Raw genomic sequence first — 14,886 nt, 5'->3', positions numbered from 1 at the left:
CAGAAGCAGAATACGTGGCAGCTACAGCAGCAGCATGTCAAGTGGTTTGGATGAAGAGACTGTTAAAAGGTTTATGCCAAGAGCAGGCAAAAGCAACAGTTATTTTCTGTGACAATAGCTCAGCTATTGCGTTGTCCAAGAATTCTGTGTTTCACAAGCGAACGAAACACATTGATACAAGATTTCACAACATCAGAGAATTGGTGAACAATGGAGAAATTGTTTTGCAACATTGCAGCACTCAGGAACAGGTTGCAGACATTCTGACCAAGCCACTAGATCAGAAGAGCTTTGAATTTTTGAGGAAATGTTTGGGTATGATTGATAACCCAGCAGTTGAAATTAAAGGGGAGTGTTGAAATAATAATTTCAACTGAAGCTTTATTTTTTGCGATGCGATCTATCGCATATCGCAAATCGCAACCACATCCTGCCACCCTCCGTTATGTATTGTGATTTCTGCGATCGCGATGGTGCGATGCGATCTGATCACATATCGCAGATCGCAGTAATGTGTGTGTGCTCCACTTTAGTGTTCCGCTAAAAGAGATTTTGCGATGCGATATAAATGAAGTCAATGGGTGAAGTATGGGCCAGCATTAAATGAAATTTAACGTGAAGTAAAAGTTTTACTTTACCGCCAGTAAGTGTCAGTAAAACAGTAAATGCAATTTACTGTAGTTGGTAAATTTTGGTGAAGTTTTTAATTTTATTTCAGCGGGAGTATGGGCTCAAGTAATAGCTGGTAAAAACATTTAATTCTTTTACGGAAGCATGGCAGTGAAGACGTGAAGTAATTTCTTTTTGGGTTGTCATATATATGTAATGTTTTTTTTGTTGTTGAGTTAGTGTGTGAGAGAAGAGGGGAGACGCAGCAGCGCCCAAGTAATTGTATTGTAATGCACAGTAGTGCGAAGAAGTAAAAATACAGAATGCAGCAGCGCGTGAGTGAAAAAGAAATGCAGCAGCAGCAAAATAGAACATACAGCAGACATAGCAGTCTCAGTCTTATGTTTTTTTTGTAAATCCCTTTGTGAGAGAGGAAGAACCAAATTTTTGTAACAGCTGTTTTTATTAATGAATAGAAATTTGTGTGGTGTGTGAAAACTCTGTCTACTGCAAATAATTTTTTTTTTTAAAAAGTTTCCGCTGTGTTAAAGATCTTGTGTTTAAAACAGAGCATTGTCTCTGTGTCCAGTTTATTTTGTTTTTGGGATTTTGACAGAAAAATCCCCAACAAAACGAAAAGAGAGAACTAGTGTTGTCATCTTGTACCTCATAGTGACCAGGTACTGCAACACCATATGAATATAGGTAATCAATTTGTTTTTCACCGCTGAAAGAGACTCCACCATCTTCTGTGATTGCGCACCCCATTTGAAGGACCCATTTGTTGTGTATGCGATTCTCGAATAATGTCATGTTGTTACCTTCCTAGCTGCCTCACGTGCTGCTGGATCCTAGCACCTATTGAATGATTTCCAAAACACTGGACAAGAACAAGCCCTACCACACTTAACACAGGTCCTGCAGCGATATAAAAACACCCCCTTCCCCATGTTCGAGACACAGTCGCTCTATATATCTCAGCTATATTACTTTAGTGTTGTGATTAACTTCTCGTCCATTGGCATGTGATTCCTGAGCCACAAGCTCGAGATCATTTTCATCATCAGCTACTCCCTCTGGGTTGCTTCCTGGCTCAGACTCAGCTGAAATTGAACTAAGAGGAATTCCAGGGATTTCTGATACACTTACTGGATCTCCATTTACCTCCACAAGAGCATTATCTACTTCTTGAGTGTTGTAAACTTGCCCAGAAGAAAACTTCTGACTGCTGTTGTGCACAATAAAACTCCCATGGGATGACACTTCGGAGGAGAACTCTGGACTGTTGTCCTGTTCATGGAAGTCCACATGCAATAACTGTTCAGAAGATAATTCTTGACTGTTGTTCTGCACATTTAAGTTCACATTATCAGCTGGATGGGCTCTAACACTTGCATTTCCCTTCTGCTCTTCATACTCAGCATCATCTGTGGGAAGTTCATGGCGGCAAATTGGGCATGAATTTCTAGTGCTTAGCCATGGAAAAATACAATGAGGATGATACAAGTGTAAGCATGGGAGCTGCTTAGCAGTGGCCCCAACAGACACATCATCATCTTTACAGATAGCGCAAAGAGAACTCCCATGTTTTCGTTCCACGATGATTGATGGTAAATTCTCAACTGCAGATTTTGCTGCAGGAGGAGCACCTCTTCTGTTGTTATCATTTTCAGCAAGATGTTGCAGTAGCTGCTCAAATCCTCTTGCATCAAGATAGTCCCCTGGATGCCCAACAGTCCCTCTGCATGAATAAGCTATTTTTTTCAGGTGGATACTTGTGGTTCTGGACGTTCAAACCTTACCTCAAGATTATCTCCACCCAGATACCCAAATATCGGTTGAAGATAATGGTGTAGATCATGTTCAAATGTGCCACGCCCAGACATAGGTCAGGTTTAGAAGAATTTGCATCTTTAACTGGATGTGATGGGCGAGTGGTGCTCATTTGTCAAACAAATTATGGTGATATTTGTTTGTGCAAGTTTAACGAAAATGACAGATATGAATAGTGTGAAGTGCGTGTGGATTTGCCAGAACACGATGATACCATTACATAAATGAAATGGTTCTCTAAGGTAGCGGTGAACAACAATGGATGGATAATGGTGATGGACAGAAAATTAAAAACATTAATATTCCAGCTTAATGCGATTTCAACTCCCAACTCTTTACAAAAATATCGTTCCAAATCAAGGCGAGAACAGTTAGGGCCTTTCTGGAGGCTTTGCAGGCTGGGCAGGGCAAATGTTATAATCATTGTCGATGAGAAAATTATATGAAAAATTAAAATCTGAACGTGGGAGTCTTCATTGTATTTTTGAATTTTCTTGCCCTTTTGACTGGTAGTGCCAAGAGGCTTCCAAGTCAAAAACTTAAACTTTCTTGCCCTTTTGACTGGTAGTGCCAAGAGGCTTCCAAGTCAAAAACTTAAACTTTATGATTAAAGTGGAAGTCTATGTAAAAAAATTGTGCTAGAAAATAACTAATAACTAATCAATACAAAACTAAATAACTAATAACTGGTAAATACAAAACTAAATAAATTACACACTACATAATATTAAAAAATTAATTGTATACTCCTTTTATCCATATAGATCCTCTAATTTAAATATTGTTAATACATCATCTTCCCACGTTATTACATTTAAAATTGTGCTAATAATATGAATGCCCAATACACGAGTCTTTTGGTTTTTGATTTAACTAATGTGTGTTTGAAGGATGGTATTTAAAATAAATTTAATTTTAGATATTATTTTTTTGAGATCTAACTGCTTTAAATAAATCATTTATGACCATTTCCATACTTAATATCTAAAATTTAATTTTGTCAATAAATTTGGAACTTGGTTTATATTTGTTAAATGCATAACTAATATTTTTTATTGTATTTATAAAAGATAAATATATTTTTTAAGTTTTTTTATTATGTTACAGACAAAAGCTTTATGATTAAACTGGAAGTCTGCGTAAAATGCAGGTGCTTCCTATAAAATTGTTGCTTTCATACGGAATCTCGAATATGTTCACAAGTCACTATGCATCTGGTAGCCATTTGCTGGCATGGATATAAAGCTTAACATATCATAGTTGTCGAGTGCCTTTCAACCTCTGCTTGAAATTAATGGATAGCCATGCCTTTAAAGGCCTTCTGACATTTTAATGAAGTAGAGATTTATTTTCCTTCCAAAAAAAATCAAAGAGAACAGCTACATCCAATAGACTACATGCCTGCTTCCTCAGTTTACGGAGCTACCTCTAAATTCCCCACTGACGCAGTTCTGTGTCCTAATTCATGGAGCTTTAACAAATTTCTGTAGAAACAGAGAATTTATGGAGCTTGAATGAGAGCTGAGGGGAGAGCACCGTGGACCGACTAATCAGGTAAGTTTCTGCCTCCATAAAGACTAATACGCAGACCTGAGCCCCCACAGAACCCAGAACTTTCAGGAGGGTGGACGGATGCATGCGAGATACGTGTCCGAAATCCACGCGACTCTTTTTTGACATAGAACAGGTTGACGCTTTGGCTTCATGCCTTTCTAGACGTGTCGCCTCCTAGTGTTTGCATCTATCGTTGAGACTGTTTCTGGTTCCACTCTCATTCCTACCATCTATGCCGTAAAACTGGTGACCTCTGGTGTTTAAAGCATAGTTACTAAATTTGAATTTGAACTATAAAATTCAATACGGAAAAAATTAGATATTATATATCTTACACATACTAAACAATTATTATATGAAAATTCATTAAATTTTTTTCTACCAAGTATATTTATGTTTACTTATTTCCAACAATAATTTCGCCTATTTAAAATGTTATGCACTCTTTCTCTCTAAAATGGGTTAGACATAATGAAGATCAAAATGCATCAAATTAATTATTATTGTAGATTAGATTAAAATAATCAATTTTCTAACTAAATTGTTAACAATATTTAGCATTTTATGGAGAAATTTAATACAAATTGTCTTTTTTTATAATATAAGAATTATTGTTTTTTATTTTGTTTTTTATAAAAATTATTGTTCGAGTTTTCTGGTTAATCCTCGTATAAAAAATACCCGTATAAAAATATTATAAAAACTAAAAAAATATAGGATTAAAGATCGCTGCATTATTTTTCAATTCTCAAATTTCCACGGGTAAAACTCGATTTACTTACTCTATGATTTTATTCAGCAGCGATTTGTCAACGTTCCGATCCATGGTTACACAGAGCCCGCGCTTCATTGTTCTACACAGCACAGTGGACGCTGGACATAACTGATAGAAAGCTTTGACCAAAATCATTCAACGTTGACCCGTACCGAATTGGAAACTGACGAATTATTCGTCGTACCGAACCGAATCAGCGAATTTCCGAATTTTTTTTGCCGGTACGGCCGAACTTGGTAACTATGGTTTAAAGGTCTCAAAACTCTAACTCTGTTTCATTAGCATACCTTTCTCCTGTGAACAGGTTTGACGCCTGGTTTATATTGCCTCCACAGAGGTCTTTTATACCCTTTGTGCCTATCTCTCTGAGTGCTTTTGTTTCCGCTCTCATACCTACCATTTTGCAGTAAACTGGTAGCTTTTGACTTGAATACCAATTGTGAAGCTCTCCCCCATTTCACTTAGCTTTCTATGCGTGGGAGCTGGTCAGTGTGTGGTGAAATCCTACAATTTGGTTCCCGGGGATTTCTGCAAAGCGGTTTCGCGGTGCTCTTCGCTCAGAAATGGCTCATCTCTATAAAGGTCAGTAAATTCTAAAATGCCAATTCAGTTAAATATTTTTTATCTTTTTTTTCTGAAATCTCGAGAAAATCTAAAGTTTGAAGTTTTGATGGGGAATTTCTTATCCAAGTTTTAAGAAAGAACATTGGCAATTGCTTAAAGTTTGAACACTGGTGTAGTTTATATCTCATTCCCCGAAGGTCTGCATGGTTCGATTTATAGTTCACATGTTAGGGTCTATAAATTCCGGTGGTTTGTGGGTTTACATTTACAAACTAAAGAATTACTTTGTTATATATAAACCATGCTCAGAAATCCATTTCAAGATAGGATCTTGGTGGTGTATTTATGAAATAGACTGTTGCTGTATAGTATGCCTGGATGTTTCATCTTGAAACACAAATTGCAGATCCGAGACTGACTCTGTTTTTCTTTCTCGATGTTGGATACTTGAGTCGAAATTCTTTGAATGATTAGGCTGGCCACATGATGCGGACTACCAGCCCATCCCTCTAAATTATCCATGTTATGAGGTCCGCATATCTGGAGGAATGGTAGTTTCTCCTATCTGAGGTCTGTATGTTTTTTGACATTGCTTGCCTCTTGGTTTTTTCGGGCCGGAAAATTCACTTCCCGGAGCTGGAAAATATCACTTCCTGGGCCCAGTTTCTACAGATCTGTAGGGAAAGGAGATTCAAATCTCATGGGTTTGAAGGACAATGGTACTCTAGGTGATGTTATCTGACTTTTTGGAACTGTTGAAGTTGCCTTTTTTTGAACTGCCCTTTGCCAAGTCCTACGCTTCCTCATGCAAACGTCATTCTCTTTTATTAGCTCAGGACAACTGGTTTCATGAGAACACATTTCCCTCTCAGAAAGTGAGCTTCTCTTTCTCGAGGCTTCCTTTTGTCAGTTTTCGCATCACCTAAGTTTTACTTTCCCTCTTTCGGCATTATTCTCTCTGGGTAATATGTTCAGAGGGGGTCAGATTCTATTTATTACCTGATTAAAATCCCGATCTGGAAAATCCTGGTAGGACTGCCAAGTACTTCCGTAAGGACAGGGGGCGGGTTTCTTGACGTATGGATGGTGCATCAGACACATTGGCCATGGAGGCCATGATTCGTGCCACAATGTAGGCCGAAGCTGGACAAAGGGTCACCACATTATCAAGTAGCTGGCAGTCTACTCTAGCTAATGTGGTAGTCCAACCTTCAATGCCAGCTGCTAACATGGATGGGGATGGCCCACAAAGGGCGCGAACTTTTAGGGAGGGTAATGAAAATGGTTTTCAAGAGAGGGAAAATTTAACTTGTGAACATTCGAGCTGCTATAAAAAGAACCTGAAGCCTGTTAAAACCATTCCTCCGCCAGTGATGATTAATTTAGACAGTATTTACCTGACCGACCACATAGAAAGTCTACAGGAAAACGCTCTGGTTGGTCGATGGCACTTTCTAGAGATGGATGATGCTATGATGCGAAAGTGGGTTGAGCCTCAATGGAAACCTCTGATCGGATATATACCCATTGTAGCTAAACTTATGAAAGAATGGTACTGTTTTCATTTTCTGAGCGCCAATGATTTAGACACCATTCAGAAACGTCCATGGGTATATAGAAGGAGTTTTCTTGCCCTTTATAAGTGGTACATTGGTTACAATCCGTTGAAAACACCCCCTCTAATAATTTGATATGGGTCAAACTCCCTGGCCTTCCTCTAGAGTTGTGGTTGAAGGAAACCTTAACTGAGATAGGAAATGCCATAGGAAGATGTGTTTATGTTGACCCAAGATGTCTTGGGGAAAAAGACAAACGGGTAGCCTGGATACTCACAGAAAAAGCTTACAAGGGAGGGTTCCCTGACGACATAGAGATGGCTTGGAGAGATTTCAAAGTAAATCAGAGATTGGATTTCTAGGGAATCCCTTTTAGGTGTTCAGCATGTCATAGAACAAGTCACTTAATCAAGAACTGCCCTCGACGACCTGTTCTAAAGAGCACAATGCATCATGGAAAATTCCAGTTAACTACAAACAAATATAAGATAAAGTCACAGTCACCTGGAAAGGTGAAGTCATCTTGTACAATTAGTTTATCTCCGTCAGAATCTGAGGACCCACAAAGAACTACCAATCTTGAAAAAAATTCACCAATCTCCACCTCCCTTTCAGAAGTCAAATTCTCAAGATATTTTCCATCCACCAATATCTTCTCAAAGTTATGGTACCCTACCTGGAAGCTCGAGAAGATCAATCACCCCTCCTGATAAAAGGGCTCAAAATCCTTTATGTATGCCCCGCCTGGAACTGATTGATGATAAAGAAGTCCCTCCTCCTCCACCGATACTCCAACCTTTCAAAGATTTTACAACGGGCTCCCAAGCTATTTTTATTTCATCATCCTCTCCATCGCCTAAAAAGGACATCACTCCATCTGTGAAAGGAAAAGAGCCTATGGTGTCAGCTACCCCTCTTAATTCCCCCGTTTCTTCCCCAACAAATTCGCTTGATAGCAACCTGGACTATTTCCTAAGCAAGAAATCGCTTGAACTTAGACCCCTAACCATTCATAAACCGAGGAAGCCATCGTCTCCCCATATAAGCCCAAACTCTGCAAAAAACATTTCGGTGAGAAGAAAAAACAACATAGGCAGTAGACACTTTAGGGGGAGGATGGATGGTGCAGACAGAGGAGTACAAAATCTTTCCCTTATTGATGTTCCTATCATTGATATTTTAGAGAACCGGCCTCTTAGAGCAAGTGTGACCGAAAATAACCCTCAATGACCTTCATCATATCTATGAACATAAGGGGTCTAGGAGCAGACCAAAAATTTTTGGCACTAAAGAATCTTTTATACTCGGCTTAGCCCAAAATCATCTTAATCCAAGAAACTATGCATAGCACTTCTGTCTCCATTTCCTATTTTAGGAAAATGTTTCCTACCTAGCATATGGTTGCTCTGGAGGCTAATGGCCTTTTTGGGGGTCTGGCAATTTTATGGGACCCTGATTGGATTAGAGAAAAAGAATATAAATGTTTTGTTGGCATTCTCATCTCGGCCTCCATCAGAGGAAAAGACTGTACCATTAATATTTTGAACATTTACGCCCCGTACAAGAACAGGCTCCCGTTCTGGGAGAAATTATTTGCATCAGAAACTTTTGATATTGAATCTTTGATGATTGCAGGTTATCTAAATGTCACTCTAAACTCTGATGAAACATGGGGGAAAAGCAGGAAAAAAGACCCATTGGCAGATCGTATCAGATATGAGCTATTACAAAGGAACCTTGTTGACATAAGCCCTTCTAAAATGCTGCCGACATGGGACAATGGAAGGATTGAGGGGGATTATATTGCTAAAAGACTTGATCGATTTATTTTACATGTTAACATAATTGGTAGAATGGGTATGCCTTTCTCGACCATTGGAAATGTGTTCATATCAGACCATAGGCCGATATACCTCAGTTGGAGAGAAAAGGGTTTTAGGAAGGGATACCCATTTAAATTTAACAAGTCATATTTAGAAGATCCAGAATTTAATGAAGTCATAATAAAAACTTGGAAGGATTTATCAGAAAGAGATAAGATGCCCCCTTTTTTGACCTTTAGGGATAAGCTATCTTCCATTAGAAAGGTTGTACAAGAGTGGCAGTTTAAGAAAAGACAACTGAAGAGAACGGCCCTTCGGGAAATACAAATGGAATTGGACAGTATCTCTGGAGTTTTGGCTGCTAATTCACTTCCTTTTAATATGAGATGCCATATAAAGAATCTTGAAAGGAAAGAACAAAAAATTCTGGAGCAGGAGGAAGCTTCATGGATATTAAATAGCAGGGCTATTTGGCTAAAGGAAGGAGACAGAAACACAAAATTCTTCCACATGTTATCTAACTCCAGGTGTGAGAGAAACTCCATTTGGAAGATAAATGATGGTTGGGGGGCTTCCTATTCTCTCAGTAAGACATATTGAATGAAGCCGTGAGATACTTTGAAAATCAATATAAAAGATCGGATGATTGCAGGATTCAGGGCATTGATTGATCTATTCCCACAGATGTTTGATGAAGAACAAAATGAATGCCTTTTCTAGCGTATAACAGATGAAGAACTATTAGGAGTTATGAAATCCTTCAAGAAGGATAAATGCCTTGGCCCGAATGGCTGGACAATAGAATTCTTCATTCACTTCTTTGATCTTATCAAACAAGATTTGCTAAGGATGGTCGAAGGTGAGAGAATCTCAGGTAGCATACATGAGATAACTTCCTCCACTCAAATAGCTCTCATTCCAAAGAAATTGGAAACAGAATCTTTTCAAGACTTCAGGCTGATATCCCTCTATAATATTTCCTTCAAAATTATCTCAAAAATTATTGCTGAAAGGTTCAAAGCTACCTTATCTAGTTTTCTAACAAAGGATCAGCATGGCTTTTTAAAAGGAAGGAACATTTTAGATGCTATTGCCAACACACAAGAAAGCTTGTTCACCATGCATTCTAGAAAAAGTGAAGCTGTCATATTTAAAATTGATCTTCAAAAGGCATATGATTGCCTAGACTGGGGTTTTATAACATGCTTACTTGCAAAGATTGGCCTAAAATCTAATATGATAAACTGGATCATGGCATGCGTGGAGAAAGTGAACTATGCCATTATTATAAATGGGATTCCTTCCTCTTATTTTCTAGCAGCCTGAGGATTGCGTCAAGGCTGCCCCCTATCTCCACTTTTGTTTATCTTGGCAATGATTCTTTAAGTCTCCATATTAACAAGGCAATTAATGAAAATAGGTGCCGGCCTTTAAAGATCTGCAGAAACAATTATATCTCGCATAATTTATTTGTCGATGATGTACTCATATTTGGAATGCTATGCAGACTTACTTGGATATGTTTTCATGACATCCTAAAAAGATTCCAAAAAGCCACCAGTCTTCAAATAAATGAATCAAAATCCATTTTCTTCCATAACGATGTCAATTTGGAAACAGTAGAATGGATATCCTCACTATTCGGGATAGAGGCACGGTCCATCAAGAATGGAATGAAATACCTTATATTCCAGCTAAAAGCAAAGGGATACTCTAAACTGGACTGGCATTGGATAATAGATAGATACTATAAAAAGATATCAGCCTGGGAATATAAATTCCTATCACTAGCAGGAAGAGTTATTTTAACCTAATCAGTTCTAACACAACTTGCTGTATATTGGGCCCACTTATTTTTTCTCCCTGCAAGTATCATTCAGAAGATAAACAAGATAACTGCAAGCTTTATATGGGGTGGAAAATCAGAACAAAGGAAATATCACCTTTCTAAATTGTCAGATATCTCTCTGCTGAAGAGATTTGGTGGTTGGGGCCATCTGGACTTGCAGACATTTGGAAAGGCACTCTTATGCAAATCACTGTGGAGAGGGATTTATGGAGAGGGTCCCTGGAGCAACACAATAAAAAAGAAATACTTGGGCTGTAAAGATATTTCTTACTGGTACAGATTGGGAAGGATTGGAACCACTTATGGGTCAACAATATGGCTAAGATTTCGTAAGATTGAACAATATTTCCTAAGGAATTTGGCATGGAGCTTCCAATCTGGTAATAGGATTCTCATTGGAATAGATCCTATTTTGAGCAATCAAGAGGACATAATTCTATCTGAAATGCTCCTAAATTTCTTCCATAGGAAATGGTTTTTCACTTGGGATAAACTCATAGCAGTATGGCAGGGACCTTTTCCTCTTTGAAAAGATGTTGTCAATATGGGGATGTCTGATACATTGGCAAGGCAATGGAAGAAAATTAGGGACATTTTGAGAAGCTATGGCATACATCGCTTTTTGCAAGAAGATGTTCTTATCTAGAAATATACAAAAGAAATTTCCCAGGTACGTGTAAAGGATATTTACACAAACTTGATTGGATTAAAGACTACTCATACTAGCCAAATTTTCCATCAATTTTTTGGAAATCTAGATGTCCTTCCAAATTAATATATTTCTCATGGCTGGTCTTCCACAACAAAAGCTTGTCTTGGGAAAACTTGAAAAAGAGGAGTTGGCACGGGCCGGGCTTCTGTTTAATGTGCGAATCCACTGAGGAAAGCAACTATCACATGTTTTTTCACTGCCAGAAAACTCTACAATTATGGCAAGCACTGGCAGATTTATATGGTTTCCCTCATATTTCTCATGCTTCTACACAAGAAGCATTCTTTTGGTGGAGTGGGCAAAAAGACTCCTGGAGGCCAATAATTATTATTCTCCTTTGGTGTGCGTGGAGATGGAGGAACAACATGATCTTCAAAGATAGGAAAGTGCCTCTCATGGCAATCCTACAAAGTATTGTCTCCTTCTATGACACCTTGCCGGCAAAGCAATACAAGCGGGAAAAGCCTTGTCAAAAAGAGCAAGAATACGATCACTCAATGTTTCCAAGAGCATATTTTGATGGTGTTGCTCAAAAAAAATTTTGTGGCTATGGGGTTCACATCATCATGGATGAAAATTTATAATATCTTATTTCCTGGAATGGGGGAAAGGGCTCAAACAGCAAAGCTAAGGCGATGGCTCTAGCGGGTCTTCTTGCCTTTTGCCTTTTCTTTAATATACAGTCCGTTGCAATTTTTGGAGACTCCAAAATCATGGTTGATCATGTTCTGGGAAAGTGCCATATCAAAAATCCTCACTTGCAGGATGGATGGACATAATCATGTTTCTTTGGAGGAACGTGGAAGGATGCCCCATTCAACACATTTATAGATCCCAGAACAAGAAAGCAAACATCTTATAAAAGGAAGGTCTTCTATCAAAATAGGTAGTTGGAACATGAAGGTAATCGCTGACAGGGAAACTTTCTCCATCCAAGAGTTTTCCATCCCTGGTACTTAAGTTCTTGTCTTGCTATTTACATGTATGCACTATTTATTTTGTTACTTTGGTTTTCTCTCCTCCCTCTTGAATACTTTTGGTTTATGAATGGTCAAAGTATCTTTTGAACATTGTTGTTATATTTCAGAAAATCCTATTTTCATGAGCTATGTAAAGGATTTTATATGCAAGCTATTGTGATAGCTCTAAATGTTGGCTATTTGGATGGGCATCTTATCTTTTTCTTTGTTGGGATTATGCTCCCCATCTCATCTAGACTAGTTTGTTTTGACTCAGATTTCTCCAGCTTTCTAAAAGCCTTATGATATTATGATGTATTATGTGTTTTCATTATATGTCTTATATAATACAATCATACTTTTTTCGCCCTAAAAAAATGATTATTGAATTTATGTTTATTATAGATTCTGGGAGTATCTTATAATTTTATCTTCATTAAAGAGATATAATATTATATGGATGTGTTCCTGTAATGATTATTGAATTTATATTGATCGCAGATTATGGAAATATAGTAGAATTTTAAAATCATTAAAGAGATAAATTGTTTTATTTTAAAATTATTTTTGATGGTCAGATTCTAGAATTATTCTTGACCGTCAGATTTTATAATATTTTTTCAATCTGCTATCAATATAAAAATGTTCAGTAATAACACCCTCCAGATTTGCAGTGAAAACATTCAAACCTACTTGTAATAATTATTAAATTTATGTTGATGGTAAATTTTAGAAATATCCTGAAATCCCAAAATCTAAAACAGTTCTTCACCTCCCTCTTGACTATTTGATTTTAAAATTATTCTTAACCGTTGGATTCTAAAAGAATATAAATTATTCTTGAGAGTTAGATTCTATAATATTCTTTAAATTTTCCATCGACATAAACCAGTGAATGAAAGAAAAAGTGTTGTGAAGGCGGACAATGGACAAAGATTCGATAAAAAATTAGGTTTAGCATGATGTCCTGCAAGTACAACCCGACTTGGCTGGCTGACATGTTTGTTGGCATTATGATTCAAGTGTTGTCCTTGATGGCAACTCACTCAGAGGTTGGTACAGTTGCTCAGAGGTTGGTACAGGTGATGGCACTTAATCAGAAGACAGATCTTAGTACAGCAGGCCAAGAAAGTTCATACACGCAGGTTCATTAATCTCAAGTCGCGTGTACACGCAGGTTGGCTTCAGTAAAAGAGCGTGTATGTGAAAACGTACCTTTGGTCCATGGCGGTTAGTCTTTGGAAGTTGTGCCTATGGTTTTGGACCATGGCGTCTCGACGGACGTGTTGATCCCTAGTTTTGAAGTTGATGGTATTGTGTTACTATGGTTTTGGACCGTGGTATTGTAAAGGGCCTAAGGCTATATAAGGAGAAGATCATTAGGCAAATGTATGCAGGCAAGGTGCAAGAGTGTGTGTGAGTGATGAAGATCTGAGGAAGTGTGAGATCCAAGTGCTGGTTATGGGTTGGTGATCTGAACCAAGGTTTCACTCATGTGGAGGATGATGAATGATGGAACGAGATCTCAAGGCTTGGAATGATTATCTTCATATGGTTTGACTGTGGATAGATCAGATCTACTGACGCATGTTTATTATTATGATCTGGGTATGTTTTGATGTCTGATATAGCTGCAGAGTTATAAGTTAGAATTTGCAGATCTGTACGCGGGTTGGCTTTGGTAAAAGAGCGTATACACGCAGGTTGGGTTCATCCAAGTAGCGTATACAATGTGAAGTATGATATTTGAAGATGAAGTTGGATCTGGTTGTTGTTATGTTGTCTGGTTGTTGTTGACAGGGTTACAGTGATTCAGAATTGGGTGTTTCAGTGATTGATGATGCAGGTTGTTCTACAATGGTGATTGTTTCATGGATCCAGTCTGAAAATTGATGAAACGTGGTCTCGGGAAGATCGTAGGCCGGCACCTACGTACTGGTAAACATATCAGCCAGTACAAGAGCCAAGGGGGGTTGTAGCTCCCTTCCAGGAGCAGCTGGAAAACGAGTGAAGGTTGTAGCCTTCTGTAGGGTTGGCACCTACGTACTAGTAAATGGATCGGCTAGTACAAGAGCTATGAGGGTTGTAGCCCTCTGCAGGTTGCAGCCTGCGTACTGGTAAATGACTGCACCAGTGCATTGTAAAAGAAGTTTCTTATTAAAGAAGAAAGAGACGAATTGCAGCAGGTGGTTTTCACCCACATTGGGTTTCCACCTTATAACATGGTGTTCATGTGTGTGGCTCTTGTGTGATGTTCTGTTCTGTTATTCTGCACCTGTTTACTGTTAATATGCTTAATAATGATCTGATGCATTTACTGAAGATTAAGATAACTGAATTATAAGATCTCTGGATATACGCGAGTTTCATTAGACACAGTGGCGTGTACACGCGGGTTCACTTAATTGAAGTAGCGTATATGTTTCTGAGTATGAAATAGAAAAAGTTTGATTGATCTGATAATACTGATTCACCCCCCCTCTCAGTATTATTTCCAACAATTGGTATCAGAGCAGGTCCTTCAGAGAAGCTTGATCGCTTGAAGGAGATTCGTAGAACAATGGGGAAGAAAGCACGTCAGAAGAAGAAGGCAGCTCAAAGGAACAATGACAACCTGCCGTTGAATTCAGATCCTGAATCACCTCAGAATGA

This window comes from Pinus tabuliformis, chromosome 6, assembly GCF_031772625.1.
Source record: "Pinus tabuliformis cultivar Carrire ecotype Pingquan chromosome 6, CPIR1, whole genome shotgun sequence".
In the NCBI taxonomy this organism is placed as follows: domain Eukaryota; kingdom Viridiplantae; phylum Streptophyta; class Pinopsida; order Pinales; family Pinaceae; genus Pinus; species Pinus tabuliformis.
Note: the sequence above shows the minus strand (reverse complement) of the source record.